This window comes from Glandiceps talaboti, chromosome 16 (assembly GCF_964340395.1).
Source record: "Glandiceps talaboti chromosome 16, keGlaTala1.1, whole genome shotgun sequence".
Taxonomy (NCBI): domain Eukaryota; kingdom Metazoa; phylum Hemichordata; class Enteropneusta; family Spengelidae; genus Glandiceps; species Glandiceps talaboti.
The window spans coordinates 16,870,957-16,887,892 of NC_135564.1; the positions used below are offsets into that span (position 1 = coordinate 16,870,957).

The 16,936-nt window shown below is 36.1% G+C and overlaps 2 long non-coding RNA genes across 3 annotated transcripts; both read right to left on the minus strand.

The window, feature by feature from the left end:
* Positions 1-3,193: 3,193 nt before the first annotated feature.
* On the minus strand, positions 3,194-5,657 carry LOC144447866 (uncharacterized). Its single transcript, XR_013482056.1, has 4 exons — positions 5,583-5,657; positions 4,819-4,931; positions 3,806-3,895; positions 3,194-3,383 (listed from the first exon to the last, which is right to left on the minus strand). It is a non-coding gene; the product is annotated as an uncharacterized LOC144447866 (long non-coding RNA).
* Positions 5,658-7,798: 2,141 nt separating this feature from the next.
* On the minus strand, positions 7,799-13,979 carry LOC144447395 (uncharacterized). Of its 2 annotated transcripts, none has more exons than XR_013482023.1 (5): positions 13,902-13,979; positions 10,871-10,932; positions 10,373-10,486; positions 9,787-9,879; positions 7,799-9,432 (listed from the first exon to the last, which is right to left on the minus strand). It is a non-coding gene; the product is annotated as an uncharacterized LOC144447395 (long non-coding RNA). The 2 variants fall into 2 exon arrangements; XR_013482022.1 differs by lacking the exon at positions 13,902-13,979 and adding an exon at positions 11,192-11,247.
* Positions 13,980-16,936: the final 2,957 nt, after the last annotated feature.

Here is a 16,936-nt window from a genome sequence, read left to right on the forward strand (position 1 = left end):
CATCACAATCATCTTCTGCATCATCATCATCTTCATCATCATCATCATCATCATCATCATCATCATCATCATTATCATCATCCATCCATTCATTCATCCATCCATCCATCCATCCATCCATCCTCATCCTCACCAACTTCATCTTCATCACCATCGCAATCCTCCTCATCCTTATCATCAATAATAATTTCCATCACAATCCTCATCCTCATCATCATCATCATCCATCCATCCATTCATTCACATTATCATCATCATCCATCCATCCTCATACTCCATCCATCCATCCGTCCGTCCACCTCCTCCTCCTGATCATCATCGCTCCATCATCATCATCATCATCCTCATTATCATCCATCCATCCATCCATCCTCAACATCATCATTCTTTTGAAACATATTCGATCTCAAACCAAATGATATAACCACAAACAAAACTTTATTGAAGTTTTCATTTATTAACTTAAATTTATCAACATCCATCCATCCTTCCTCCCCATCAATCCATTCATCCATCAATCTATCCATCGCGTCAATCCTCCTCCTCCTCCTCCTCCTCATCATCATCATCATCATCGCTCCATCATCATCATCATCATCATCATCATCATCATCATTATCATCATCATCCTCAATATCATCATCTTCGTCATCCTCATTATCATCCATCCATCCATCCTCAACATCATCATTCTTTTGAAACATATTTGATCTCAAACAAAACGATATAACCATAAAGAAAACTTTATTGAATTTTTCATTTATTAACTTAAATTTATCAACATCCATCCACATCATCATCATCATCATCATCATCATCCATCCATCCATCCATCCATCCTCCCCATCAATCCATCCTTCCATCCATCCATCCGTCAATCCGCCAATCCTCCTCCTCCTCCTCATCATCATCATCATCGCTTCATCATCATCCTCATTATCATCATCATCCATCCATCCTTCCTCCTCCCCATCAATCCATACATCTATCAATCCATCCATCCATCGCGTCAATCCTCCTCCTCATCATCATCATCATCATCATCGCTCTATCATCATCATCATCATCATCATCATCATCCTCATTATCATCATCATCATCATCATCCTCATTATCATCCATCCATCCATCCATCCATTCTCAACATCATCATTCTTTTGAAACATATTCGATCTCAAACCAAACGTTATAACCATAAAGAAAACTTTATTGAATTTTTCATTTATTAAAATGACATCATGTTGGCGTGAAGTTTAAATCGTATCTTAAAATTCTCTTACTCACTTAATCGATATTTAATTAGATATTCAATCTCTCTTGTGAGTTTAGAGAATGATCTCTGACTCAAGATGATAAAAAATACACAAACAATTGTAAGTACACCAACAATTTTCTATCAATAACTTGATACTTTGTAAATGGTGAACTTAGTCTACTTTCATAATGGTAACAATAACACTCAGATGTCGGCATACATTTAGATGAAATTGAATATCCAAGTTGTTTCTTTCGGTGAGATTTTGTTATTGTAAGACACGTTTTACAGAGAATGAGACACACTGAACGACAGGTTTTTGTCCCTGATATCAGATGCCAGGCTATAGTTAGGTACAACTGATACGGTGACTAATTCTAACACATTGGAATCTGACATTGATAGCAAGCATTATCTATGGCATGGCAAGTTGGAAGTGACGTCATGAGATGTAACAGTACGTCAGAATATATTCCCCAAGGAAACTGAGTTCAAATTAGATCAGATGTGGGGGGGGGGGTCAAACAATATGAGCAATAACTGAAAAGGTCATTTTTTTGAAATTTGGCATATTACAATGAGAAGAAAAAACGACCAATAAAATTGCCAATGAGATGTATCATCAACATTTTTGTTTCCGTCAAACAAAATAAAACTTTAAACAAACAATTCTAATATGGCAAGGAAAACACTTTTTGTGTTATCCTTGCGCATGCGATGGCAGTTTTTTCTTTGCCGTTTCATTTTGAAACAAATTCAATTACAAATGATTGTTTTCAGAAGTGAATTTTACTTTGGCCGTTACGATTAACTTGAGCTCACCAACCGAAGCAGAATAAAATGGTCAGGCCAGTGTAAATCTCGGGGTACAGCGTCATCAGAATTCGGGATATCCTGTATACAATATTATACAGCATAACTCGTATCCCCTCGTCTATAGTACCGGTCATAGATAGACACTAGCTATCATGGTATCAAGTCGTAGATATATGCTATACTTTCATTGTCAGATTTTAACAATTTGAATACTATACAAACCGAGTAAGAAGTCAAGTAAAAACCTATAATAAGAATACTATTACAGGTTAATGTATAATTTCAATACCTGTTAGAAAAACTTATGTAAAAGTGTTAAACTTAAATAGTTAAAAGTTATGGAACTTATGTTCTACCGGTGATTTCTGTAAGGCATAACTGTACTAGTAGAGTTTGCAGGGGTAAACTAACACAAGAAGCATTCACTATCAACAGTGTGGAGATGGCTTTTAGCTTCTGATATATTGAAATAAAGATATTGCAGACTGTTTTCTAGACTAGACTCGTGCTTTGAAATATAATCTAAGAAACCCTCGTATCAAGGCGAAGGCTATAAAAACAGACCTGAAGTGGCCTCGATCGAGCAAGTCTTATTTGCAGTGAAGATCAAGCAATTCCAGAGTGACGTCAAATTCTTAACGAATTTCAAAGACGGGGAGTTTTCTTTAGCTTGAAGATGAACTATGAAAGACGGAAGGTTTCTTTAGTTTGATGATGTAGAACGAAAGTCGGGACGTTTTCTGATGATGTACTACGAAAGAAGGGACGTTTTCTGATGATGTACTACGAAAGAAGGGACGATTTCTGATGATGTACTACGAAAGAAGGGACGATTTCTGATGATGTACTACGAAAGAAGGGACGTTTTCTGATGATGTACTACGAAAGAAGGGACGATTTCTGATGATGTACTACGAAAGAAGGGACGATTTCTGATGATGTACTACGAAAGAAGGGACGATTTCTGATGATGTAGAACGAAAGTCGGGACGATTTCTGATGATGTACTACGAAAGAAGGGACGTTTTCTGATGATGTACTACGAAAGAAGGGACGATTTCTGATGATGTACTACGAAAGAAGGGACGTTTTCTGATGATGTACTACGAAAGAAGGGACGATTTCTGATGATGTACTACGAAAGAAGGGACGATTTCTGATGATGTACTACGAAAGAAGGGACGATTTCTGATGATGTAGAACGAAAGTCGGGACGATTTCTGATGATGTACTACGAAAGAAGGGACGATTTCTGATGATGTACTACGAAGATCTTGAATGTTTTGTTTTCCACCAGGTATTGAAGTTAATTCTGTAAAAAAAAAGAGGATCGAAAATGTGATGTTACGTCTCGAAAAAATCATACCCTTTACCTGTTAACAAAGTTGCAGATATGTCTCCATTCTGCGTATTACGGTTGTTGTTATTGTTGTTATTGCTGTTGTTGTTGTTGTTGTTGTTGTTGTTGTTGTTGTTGTTGTTGTTGTTGTTGTTGTTGTTGTTGTTGTTGTTGCTGCTGCTGCTGCTGCTGCTGCTGTTGCTGCTGCTTAAAATTGTCACGGTGAATTACTCTGTGATTTAATACATAAAATTGTGCACTGCTGTTTCAAGACAAAAGACATATGAAGTCGAAAATGGCTGACGACAAAATAACGTATTTACGTTTCGTGTTAAACAGAGACTCTAATTCGTAAAATTTATTGACTTTCAATATATTTATGATCGAATACTTACTTCAGATTGATAGATTTCACATTTTCCCTATCAGCATAGCAGCCGGAATTATTACGGCGACAATGAAGGGATAGAACGGCAAGGCAGGGGCTAGAAACAATAAGATTATTATGAATATAAGGGTTCATATTAAACCATATAACAATTTATACGCTGTCTTGGAAGAATATGTCTTGATCAAATATAAAGGACAAACACTTTGCCTGAAAAAAATTGATACAAGTTCGAATATCGAAATCCCCTAGGGAGATGTGTTCCAAATGGCTCAAAAGATTGATAATATTTTGAGTTTTTACTGGGATTTTTATTCTGTCCGAACCTTTAGCATTAAATTTAAATGTTTTACTAAGGCCTAAAAAAAATATTTTTTTGTTCCGGTTACCCGACTCCACCTAGCTATTCACTGCCGACTTTACTGTTTTAGTACGTAGTCGAGAAAAAAATAATAAAATCGCAAAAATTGTGTGAAGTCTCACGAGAAATAGTGGATGCGGAAACTGACATCAACTTAAAAACACAAAATAAAAGTGTTCTTCGAAATTTGAATCTGTAATGGCTGTACATCTGATAGCCCAAGGAAGATATAAACAACACAGAGACCATTTGGAAAACAATGGAAAACCTGAATTAGGCACTCACAAAGAAAAATAAATATAATGAAATAAAATAAAAAAATCTACCTACCCCACCTATTCTAAAATTGAGCATAATAGGAACCCAATTTATTTATTAGGCCTAACCAAATGGTACAAGTTTGATAGGAGTGGGTTACACGAGAATAACGACATGATAAAACTGAGTAAACCATAATAAGTGTACATGAAACAAATACAAACTTAGATGATAACCAGAATGTTTCCTGTGTTATTTTTCGCTTTCGAGTTAGTAGTAATGAGAATCAAAATAATATGTGTTTCTTAGCATGGGCCGTAAAATTACTGTGACGGATTTAAAAAATAATAATTTTCGTCGCTTTTGATCAAAACCTATGTATGATCACAATTTATTCTTACCCTTTGATGGTTCTGTGGTAGCCCAGGGTTAATGTTGTTACTGGAGGTACTGGACGAGTCACCACCGCCGTCACCATTAGTGGACGTATCAACGGTTGAACTCTGGGCCGTCACTGTAAGTAAAAAGGTTACATGTTTAATGTGTGTATAAGTCCTACTACATTGTGTAAGTTCACTGTCCCTGGAAAAGGTTTCCCATATTCAAATAGGTTTATCGTGTATCAAAGAAATATAATTATGTTGATCTCCAATACTAAAGTGATAAATTAAGATAAAGAAACGAAAAACAAACACCAACACAAAATGCAAAATAGAGTAATGGATCAAAACGTTGCATACAAAAATACGGGTTACTGCGAAACGCGCAGTGGACTATCTGTACAAGACACAGAATTGAAACATCTCACCATATTAGCGTTGGAAATAATTGTAGATTGCCAAGCCTTGGGGAAACACTGGTTTACGTTTTAGTTTTGTATGATTGCATTTCTTATCTTTGATATCAGTGATGACTGACAGAGTGACGACCATTGCAATCATGAAGACTGTTATAGATCTGGCAGAGAAAACAAACACCCTTTCAAATACTTGATATATCAGAGAGAGAGAGAGAGAGAGAGAGAGAGAGAGAGAGAGAGAGAGAGAGAGAGAGAGAGAGAGAGAGAGAGAGAGAGAGAGAGAGAGAGAGAGGGGGGGGGAGGGAGGGAGGGAGGGAGGGAGGGGAGAGAGAGAAAGAGAGAGAGAGAAATACGAATAACTCTCACCCCATTTTCTTATTCTTCACTTGATCTGCAAACTGGCCCAACTGAAAATTTCCTTAAGTCTGTCTTAACCTAATTTCTAAAATTTGTCAGAAAGCATAATGAGAAGGTGCAAAAGTGATGCGCATGGGTAGTAAATAGTGTTATATTTCATTGGCTGCCTCCCTTTGGTTTTAGTATGTGATTGGATAATTCAATGGTTCTTCGTTTGCACGCCCAATAATATTGTATTTCTTCACCATGGTGTAGATGAATGGGTATCACGCCATAGAGGCATGTCTTGTTTACTGATAAGCAAAGTCGTGCATGCCTGTCAAAAGAATCTTATAAAACTTTAAAAAGATCTTCTACCATTCTCTGGTTTATTGCATGTATGACGTCACCACAACTTAAATTATCACTTACCTACGGGAAACTTGCCAAAAGATTAGCATTTATGATGGGTATATGTCGCAATCTTGGACACTTTCCCAACCCGTACCTTAACCGATAGATTTTTTTTCCGCGCGTCAGACACATAAGATTTTTCGTTACCAAAGCCAAATCATGTTGAATTCCTGAACATAGAGGAAATTAATGATTTTTTAACAGTTCAGTAGAATACATTAGTTTAATGGTTAAGATTTGAATGACAACACAACGAAACTTTACGATTTTGGGACAATATACAAAAATAATTAGCAAGAAAAATAGTTTCATGAACCATCTCCATCATAAACCCCTTCCTTTATCATCATCAATATCCACCGTCATCATCATCATCATCACCATCATCATCATCATCATCATCATGTCCCATCACAATCCACCTCTTCCTCCTCCTCCTCCTACCCCTCACACCTCGTCCTTCACCTCCTCATCATAATCATCATCATCATTTTCATTATCATTATTATCATCATCATCATTATCATCATCATCATCACAATCCTCTTCCTCCTCATCTCATCAACCATCTTCACCACAATCCTTATCATCATCATCATCATTATCATTAGCGACCATCTCCATCTCCATCACAATCATCTTCTGCATCATCATCATCTTCATCATCATCATCATCATCATCATCATCATCATCATCATCATTATCATCATCCATCCATTCATTCATCCATCCATCCATCCATCCATCCTCATCCTCACCAACTTCATCTTCATCACCATCGCAATCCTCCTCATCCTCATCATCAATAATAATTTCCATCACAATCCTCATCCTCATCATCATCATCATCATCATCATCCATCCATCCATTCACATTATCATCATCATCATCATCATCCATCCATCCATCCATCCTCATACTCCATCCATCCATCCGTCCGTCCGTCCACCTCCTCCTCCTGATCATCATCGCTCAATCATCATCATCATCCTCATTATCATCCATCCATCCATCCATCCATCCATCCTCAACATCATCATTCTTTTGAAACATATTCGATCTCAAACCAAATGATATAACCACAAACAAAACTTTATTGAATTTTTCATTTATTAACTTAAATTTATCAACATCCATCCATCCTTCCTCCCCATCAATCCATTCATCCATCAATCTATCCATCGCGTCAATCCTCCTCCTCCTCCTCATCATCATCATCATCATCATCATCGCTCCATCATCATCATCATCATCATCATCATCATCATCATCATCATCATCATTATTATCATCATCATCCTCATTATCATCATCTTCGTCATCCTCATCATCCATCCATCCATCCTCAACATCATTCTTTTGAAACATATTTGATCTCAAACAAAACGATATAACCATAAAGAAAACTTTATTGAATTTTTCATTTATTAACTTAAATTTATCAACATCCATCCACATCATCATCATCATCCATCCATCCATCCATCCATCCATCCATCCTCCCCATCAATCCATCCTTCCACCCATCCATCCGTCAATCCGCCAATCCTCCTCCTCCTCATCATCATCATCATCGCTTCATCATCATCCATCCATCCTTCCTCCTCCCCATCAATCCATCCATCCTTCGCGTCAATCCTCCTCCTCCTCATCATCATCATCATCATCATCGCTCCATCATCATCATCATCATCATCATCCTCATTATCATCATCATCATCATCATCATCATCCTCATTATCATCCATCCATCCATCCATCCATCCTAAACATCATCATTCTCTTGAAACATATTCGATCTCAAACCAAACGTTATAACCATAAAGAAAACTTTATTGAATTTTTCATTTATTAACATGACATCATGTTGGCGTGAAGTTTAAATCGTATCTTAAAATTCTCTTACTCACTTAATCGATATTTAATTAGATATTCAATCTCTCTTGTGAGTTTAGAGAATGATCTCTGACTCAAGATGATAAAAAATACACAAACAATTGTAAGTACACCAACAATTTTCTATCAATAACTTGATACTTTGTAAATGGTGAACTTAGTCTACTTTCATAATGGTAACAATAACACTCAGATGTCGGCATACATTTAGATGAAATTGAATATCCAAGTTGTTTCTTTCGGTGAGATTTTGTTATTGTAAGACACGTTTTACAGAGAATGAGACACACTGAACAACAAGTTTTTGTCTCTGATATCAGATACCAGACTATAGTTAGGTACAACTGATACGGTGACTAATTCTAACACATTGGAATCTGACATTGATAGCAAGCATTATCTATGGCATGGCAAGTTGGAAGTGACGTCATGAGATGTAACAGTACGTCTGAATATATTCCCCAAGGAAACTGAGTTCAAATTAGATCAGATGGGGGTGGGGGTCAAACAATATGAGCAATAACTGAAAAAAGTCAATTTTTGAAATTTGGCTTATTACAATGAGAAGATAAAACGACCAATACAATTGCCAATGAGATGTATCATCATTTTTGTTTCCGTCAAACAAAATAAAACTTTAAACAAACAATTCTAATATGGCAAGGTAAACACTTTTTGTGTTATCCTTACGCGTGCGATGGCAGTTTTTTCTTTTTTTTCTTTGCCGTTTCATTTTTAAACAAATTCAATTACAAAATGATTGTTTTCAGAAGTGAATTTTACTTTGGCCGTTACGATTAACTTGAGCTCACCAACCGAAGCAGAATAAAATGGTCAAGCCAGTGTAAATCTCGGGGTACAGCGTCATCAGAATTCGGGATATCCTATATACAATATTATACAGCATACCTCGTATCCCATCGTCTATAGTACCGGTCATAGATAGACACTAGCTGTCATGTTATCAAGTCGTAGATATATGCTATACTTTCATTGTCAGATTTTAACAATTTGAATACTGTACAAACCGAGTAAGAAGTCAAGTCAAAACCTATAATAAGAATACTATTACAGGTTAATGTATAATTTCAATACCTGTTAGAAAATCTTATGTAAAAGTGTTAAACTTAAATAGTTAAAAGTTATGGAACTTGTGTTTTACCGGTGATTTCTGTAAGGCATAACTGTACTAGTAGAGTTTGCAGGGGTAAACTAACACAAGAAGCATACACTATCAACAGTGTGAAGATGGCTTTTAGCTTCTGATATATTGAAATAAAGATATTGCAGACTGTTTTCTAGACTAGACTCGTGCTTTGAAATATAATCTAAGAAACCCTCGTATCAAGGCGAAGGCTATAAAAACAGACCTGAAGTGGCCTCGATCGAGCAAGTCTTATTTGCAGTGAAGATCAAGCAATTCCAGAGTGACGTCAAATTCTTTACGAATTTCAAAGACGGAAAGTTTTCTTTAGCTTGAAGATGTACTACGAAAGAAGGGACGATTTCTGATGATGTACTACGAAGATCTTGAGTGTTTTGTTTTCCACCAGGTATTGAAGTTAATTCTGTAAAAAAAAAAAGAACGAAAATGTGATGTTGACGTCTCGAAAAAATCATACCATTTACTTATAATGTAAAAAAGTTGCATATATGTGTCCACCGTGCATGCTACAGTTGTTGTTGTTGTCGTTGTTGTTGTTGTTGTCGTCGTTGTTGTTGTTGTTGTTGTTGTTGTTTAGAATTGTGAATTACTCTGTGATTTAATACAGCAGATTATTTGATGTATGTGATTCGATAAACTCGAAAATGGCTGCTGATAAAATTAAACGTGTACAGTTCATGTTATATTTCCAGTTTAAACGGAGACTCCAACTCCTAAAATCTATTGACTTTCAATATATTTATGATCGAATACTTACCTCAGATTGATACACATTTTCACATTTTCCCTATCAGTACGGCAGCCGGAACCATTACGGCGACAAGGAAGGGACAGAACGGCAAGCCAGGGGCTAGAAACAATAAGATTATTATGAATATAAGGGTTGATAATAAACCATATAACAATTCATACGCTGTCTTAGAAGAATATAAGGACAAACATTTTGCATGAAAAAAATTGATACAAGTTAAAATATTGAAATCGCCCAGGGAGATGTGTTCCAAATGGCTAAAATTATTCTGTATATAAAGTTTTGATTCTCTACAGAGATTCTTGTTCTGTCCGAACCTTTAGCATTAAATTTAAATATTTCTTATCAAATGGTAAAAGTTTGTTAGGAGTGGGTTACACGAAAATAACGACACGATAAAACTGAGTAAACCATAATAAATATTCGTGAAATTTATGTTTACTGTGTTATTCCTTCGCTTTCGAGTTAGTAGTTAGGACAATCAAAAAAAATATTTGTTTCATACTATGGGTCGTAAAAATTGTTGTGACAGTTTTAAAAAAAAATCATAGCATTTAATTAAAAACCATGTATGATCACAATTTATTCTTACCCTTTGATTGTTCTGTGGTAGTAGGGTCAGTGCTGCCTGATGGGTCGGCACTTGACGAGTCACCACCATTACTACTAGTGGGCGTATCACCAACGGTTGTATTATTGGCCGTCACTGTAAGTAAAAAGGTTACATGTTTAATGGTTGTAAAAGTCCTACTACATTGTGTAAGTTCATCACTGTCCCAGGAAAAGGTTCCCCATCTTCAAATAAGTTTATCTTGTATCAATGGAATATAATTATTTTGTTCTCCAATACTAAAGTGATAAAGTAAGATAAAGAAACGAAAAACAATCCACCAACACAAAATGCAAAATAGAGTAATGGATCAAAACATTCCATACAAAACTACGGGTACTGCGAAACGCGCAGTGGTCTATCTGTAGAAGACACAGAATTGAAACATCTCACCATATTAGCGTTGGAAATAATTAAAGTTTGCCACGCCTTGGTGAGCCACTGATTTCCATTTTAGTTTTGTATAATTGTATTTCTTACCTTTGACATCAGTGATGACTGACAGAGTGACGACCATTGCAATCATGAAGACTGTTATAAACCTGGGAGAGAAAACAGACAAACATCCTTTAAAATACCTGATATATGAGAGAGAGAGAGAGAGAGAGAGAGAGAGAGAGAGAGAGAGAGAGAGAGAGAGAGAGAGAGAGAGAGAGAGAGAGAGAGAGAGAGAGAGAGAGAGAGAGAGAGAGAGAGAGAGAGAGGTATCGGTGACGTGAGACGCGCACACAGAGAAAATAATATCGTAAGTAAAAAAAGTTGAAGTCTGAGCAATTGCTCCAAAATACCAATAAGTCTCACCCCATTTTCTTGTTCTTCACTTGATCTGGAAACTGGCCCAACTGATAATTTCTTTAAGTCTGTCTTAACTTAAATTATAAAGAAAAGGCGCAAAAGTGATGCGCACGGGTAGGGAAGCGATATGTTTGATTGGCTGCCTCCCTTTGGCTTTAGTTTGCATACCCAATAATATTGTATTTCGTTGCCATGGTGTAGATGGATGGGTATCACGCCATAAAAGCATGTCTTGTTTACTGATAAGCAAAGTCGTGCATGTCTGTCAAAAGAATCTTATACAACTTTAAAAAGATCCTTAACGACCATTCTCTGGTTTATTGCATGTATGACGTCACCACAGCTTAAATCATCACTTAACTACGGGAAACTTGCCAAAGGATTAGCAATTAATTATGATTGGTATATATCGCAATCTTGGACACTTTCCAAACACGTACCTTTCCCTACCAATACATTTTTATATCAATTCCCGAGCATCAGACAAATTGAATTTTTCCTTGCCACAGCCGAATCATATTGACTTGAACATATAGGAAACTAATGATTTTTTTAGCAGTTCATTAGAATGCATTAGTTTACTGGTTAAGATTTGAATGACCACACAACGAAACTTTACGATTTTGGGACAATATTCAAAAGTAATTAACAAGAAAAATAGTTTCAAGAGACATTTAAGACTGTCTTACGCTAGGCTATGAACGTTAGCCAAATGACAGAAGTGCATATACACGAGTGTTTGTGTGATAAACATATGTTGAATCTCCACTGACATTTGTCATTTCCAGTCCAAAAAGAAGTTTGAACGTGTCATAAAGCAGCAGTCAAAGAAAGTGGTGGTCAGGCCAAATACAATAAGTGGGGTATTTCCGAAAACTCGTTCACCCTAGATTTAGTCACCAAGCTTAAACTTTTTTCTTTTTTTTCTTTTTTTTAACGATGATGAGAACTGATTTGTCTTTTTAATCTTCATGTACCTTTGTTTTCCCCAGTGATGCCTGTACACATTTCAATACTTCATCAAACTATCAAGGAAGGGATATTCTGGCCGACAATTCGTATAATGTGTCGTTTGCCTGGGTTGACGTACTAAAATGAAGTTGATGAGTGCGCTAAAGCCTGGATATGCTGAGATGTACAAGTAAACTAAACCCAGAAACACAGAAATGTCACTCGATCGTTTTTTTTCTTCTTTCACGTCAACCCCTAACCAATCTTGAGTAACCACAACGAAAGTCAATGAAGGCTACTGAAGTACGAGGTACACGCTGTCTCAATATTCGGACAGTTATCGACTTGTCCGCTATCGAATATGGTCCTTTTTTCGGAATTGTCTGGTTATGATGGTAAGCATTCGTATGAAAGATCAGGTACTAGTAATACGAAAGCTTCAATTTCACTGTACTGGTATTGAGAGCGCTTATAATTAGATCGATGATCACATACATGTAACAACACTGCCGATGTTGACATCATTTTCGCAAATTAACAAAGCACGTGTAAATATTACAAAATAACTAACTTTTTCTTCAGTGGCATTGAAATCAACAAATATATTTCGAATAGCTCTCTAGCAATGCTTTCGATAAAACTAAATGGCGTTTACAATGAACTAGTGGTGTGTTTTTAACAACAAATATATGAAACGTTTCGTATCGGAATTCAAAACGCGTCAGGCAGCAAACAGTACTTACTTAGTGTTTTCACGTGCCCTGACATAGACCGCTACGTTCTGTGATGTAACGCAAACTACCAGTGTTCATGGTGATTTATTTTGTAAAAACAATTTAAAAAAAAAAACATTAGTTTAACGGTGATTAAGGTATCATAACACAAATTCTTTTGCAAAGTATTAAAATCAAAGTAGTGGCATAAAGTGATCATTTACAAGACAAGTACCGAAATTAGTGTCAGATGTCGCGTAACGGTTGTCAATGTAGGGTTATAAATTAATGAGCTCCATTGACATCATCCACAAAATTATTTCAGACTGTTAATTCTGTCGAAAAAATAACCCAACGAAACTGTTTTAAGCTAAATAATGGATATTTCTGTTTTTCCAGTAGTAATCGCCGAATAACATGATCGACCCTCTCCGAAAACTGAGACAGTGAGTGTACGTCAGGCTGAGAATGTAGTGCGTCATGTGTAACCGCGGCCTTGAAATAAAAATGTTACTTTGTGAAATAAAAAAAACAACCTCTAAAATAAACTTCAATAATCTCACATTCCCAGGAATCGATCTGTGACTACTGGCATTTTTTTCCGAAAAGCGAGTTGAAGTCCAGTAAAATACAAATGGGTTGTCGCAACTAAATATTGGAATGTTCTTCCGTTCATCGAAGCTATGTGTCCGTAAGCTATGTGTCCGTATGCACCGCTGACAGATACACCAGCTATATGTTGCACTGAATTGAAGGAGTACATATGAAATGACGCTGTGACGAGATATTACATTTGCCACATGAGTATATGGTTTTGAAAGAAATTGATAACTTGCACTCAATAAACTAAATAAAAAAACTCCGTTCATAAACTAAGTGAAAAAAAACATATTGTAGTTAAACTTAGCTAAATATAACTATACAGATATTTTGGGACGACAGTCGGTATTCGCTGAAGATTTAAAAAAAGTCCATTTGAGAGTCGACACACAGAAACGCGAAGCGTATAGAAGGCTGTAAATCGAATTTGTATGTTAGGAATTTAGACTTACGATTAGTTTTGCCTTTTGGTGACGATGTGTCGTATTTGGTGATCAGAAAGAAATGACATTCTTATCACGATGGAGAAAAAAAAACAGCCTTTGCTGTGAGAGGGGAGGAGGGACATCACAACGAATCACCTGACTATTGGAACCTTGCCAAAAGATTAGCAATTATGATGAGTATATGTCGCAATCTTGGACACTTTCCAAACACATACCTTCCCCTACCAATAATTTTATATCCATTCCCATCATCAGACAAATGGGGTTTTTTCGTTACCACAGCCAAATCATGTTGTTGACTTCCTGAACATATCGGAAGTTTTGAACCATATCGGTAGAAAATATTAGCTTAATGGTTCAGATTTTAATGACAACACAAAGAAGCTTTACGATTATTTTGGAACAATATTAAAAAATAATTAACAAGAACAATAGCTCCAAGAGACATTTAAGACTGTCTTGCGCTAGTCTATTAACGTTAGTCAAATGACAGACGTGTATAGACACGAGTGTTTGTGTGATAAATATATCTTGAATCTCCGCTGACATTTGTCATTTCCAGTCCACAACGAAGTTGAAAGAAAGTGATGATCAGACCAAATAAAATAAAAGGGGTATTTCCGGTTGCTCGACCGACCCTAGATTTAGTCACTAACCTTAAACTTTGTTTAAATTTACAAATTAAAGGAGGTAATGAGAACTGTTTTGTCTTTTTGATCTACATATTCCTCTGTTTTCCCAAGTGATGCCTGTACACATATCAATACGTCATCAAACTATCACAGAAGGGATATTCTGACCGACAATTCGTAAACTTTGTCTTTTGGGTTGACATACTAAACTGAAGTTAATGAGTGAGTTAACGCCTCGAGATATAGATGTTAAATTACCCGTCGATGAAATAGTATCTTTGTTATTTAAGAGGCAATCGGAGTCAATACATAAACTAGTCACGTCAATACAAGTAAACTAAACAATGAAACAGAAAATTCAATCGATCGTTTTTTCCTCCTTTCACATCAATCTCGACTTGAGTAACCACAAGGAAAGTCAATGAAGGTTACTGAAGTACGAGGTACACTCTGTTTAAATTTTCTGACAGTTATAAACTAGTCCGCGATCGAATATCGTCCACGTTTGTTTCGGAATTGTCAGGTTGTGAGGATAAGAATTCGCATGAAAGATCATGTGATACGAAAGCTTCAATTTCACTCTATTGGTATAGAGAGCGCTTATAATTAGATAGGTGATCACATACATGTAACAACACTGCCCAAGTTGCCATCTTTTTTAGCAAAATAAGAAAGTAAGTGAAATGTTACAAAATAATTAAATGTTTCTTCAGTGGCATTGACATCAACAAATATATTTCGAATAGCTCTCTAGCTATGCTGTTAATAAAACTAAATGGCATTTACAATGAAACATTGGTGTATATTTTACTTATTATATGAAACTTATCAGGATGCAAAACGTATCAGATAGCAGACAGCACTTACTTAATATTTTCACGCGCTCTGACATAGCCTGCCTTGTTCTATGATCTAATGCAAAGTACGTACCAGCGTTCGTAGACATTTATTTTGTAAAAACAATAAACTTTAGTTTAACGGTGATTAAGGTATCGTAACACCAATTCTTTTGCAAGGTATTCAAACCAAAGTAGTGGCGTAACGTCATAAATACGAGATGATAAGTACTGAAATCAGTGTCAAATTTCGCATACTAGTTGTCAATGTAGGGTTGTATAAATTCATGAATTACATGTACATCATCCGTAAAATTATTGCAGGCTTTTAAGAACCCAACGAAATTGAAATAATGTGTATTTCTATTTTTCCAGTAGTAATCGCCGAATAACATGACCTTCTCCGAAAACTGAGAGTGAGTGTACGTCAGGCTGAGAATGTAGTGCACCTTGTGTAACCACTGCCTTGGAATAAAAATGTTGCAATGTGAAATAAAAAAAAATAACAACTATAGAATATACTTCAATAATTTCACATTGCCAGGCATCGCTCTGTGACTATTGGCACTTAACTTTTTTCCGAAAAGTCCAGTAAAATGCTAACGGGTTGTCGCAACTAAACAATGGAATGTTCTTCCGTACATCGAAGTTATTTACTCGCACCGCTGACAGACATACCGGGTATATGCTGCACTGAAGGAGTAGATATTAAATGACATGCACTGTGACGAGATATTACATTGGCCACATGAGAATATGGTTTTGAAAGAAATTGACAACTTGCACGTTAATGTAAAGCTTGAAAAAATCCGCATTATTGTGAAACTTAGCTAAATATGACTATATAGATATTTTGTGATGATAGTCGGTATTCACTGAGGATTTAAAAAGTCCATTTGAAAGTCGACACACAGAAACGCGAAGCGTATCAGAGCCGCCATAGGCTGTATGTAAACCATATTTTGTACGCTAGGAATTTAGAGTTACGATTGGTTTTGGTAACGATGTGTCGTGTTGACTGATCAGAAAGAAATCATGGCATTCTTATCACCATGGAGAAAGAAAACAGACTTTTCTGTGAGAGGGGAGGACATCACAACGAAACGCTAAGGTTAGGAACAAGATCAATATTTAATGTCGGATAAAAAACCTAAATTCTTTTACTTTTGGGATAGTGAGGTTAAGAGCCATTTTTAGCTCTCTTCATACAAAAACGATTTTGTAACCCTGAATACAAATATTTTTTAAAAATGTAAAATTGAAAAAAAGGAGGATTTTCACCGTAGTAAATGGAGGGCACTAAAATAAAGTAAAGTGTCACTACATACTGGCTTTATATTCATAGCACTATATACTACTATACTACATACTGATTTGAAATTGATTTTGCGGTCTGAATTTCTTTTTCAATTTTGGCCAATTTAGTTAAAAAGGCGGTGGGGGGGAAGGGGGGGGGATCTGGGGCCTATGTAAAAGAATTAAGTTTTTATCCTTCATTGAATTTTTGATGTCGCCCTTTACGTGTAGACGATATGAAAAAACCATAAAACACTATATTCTATATATCGCATGA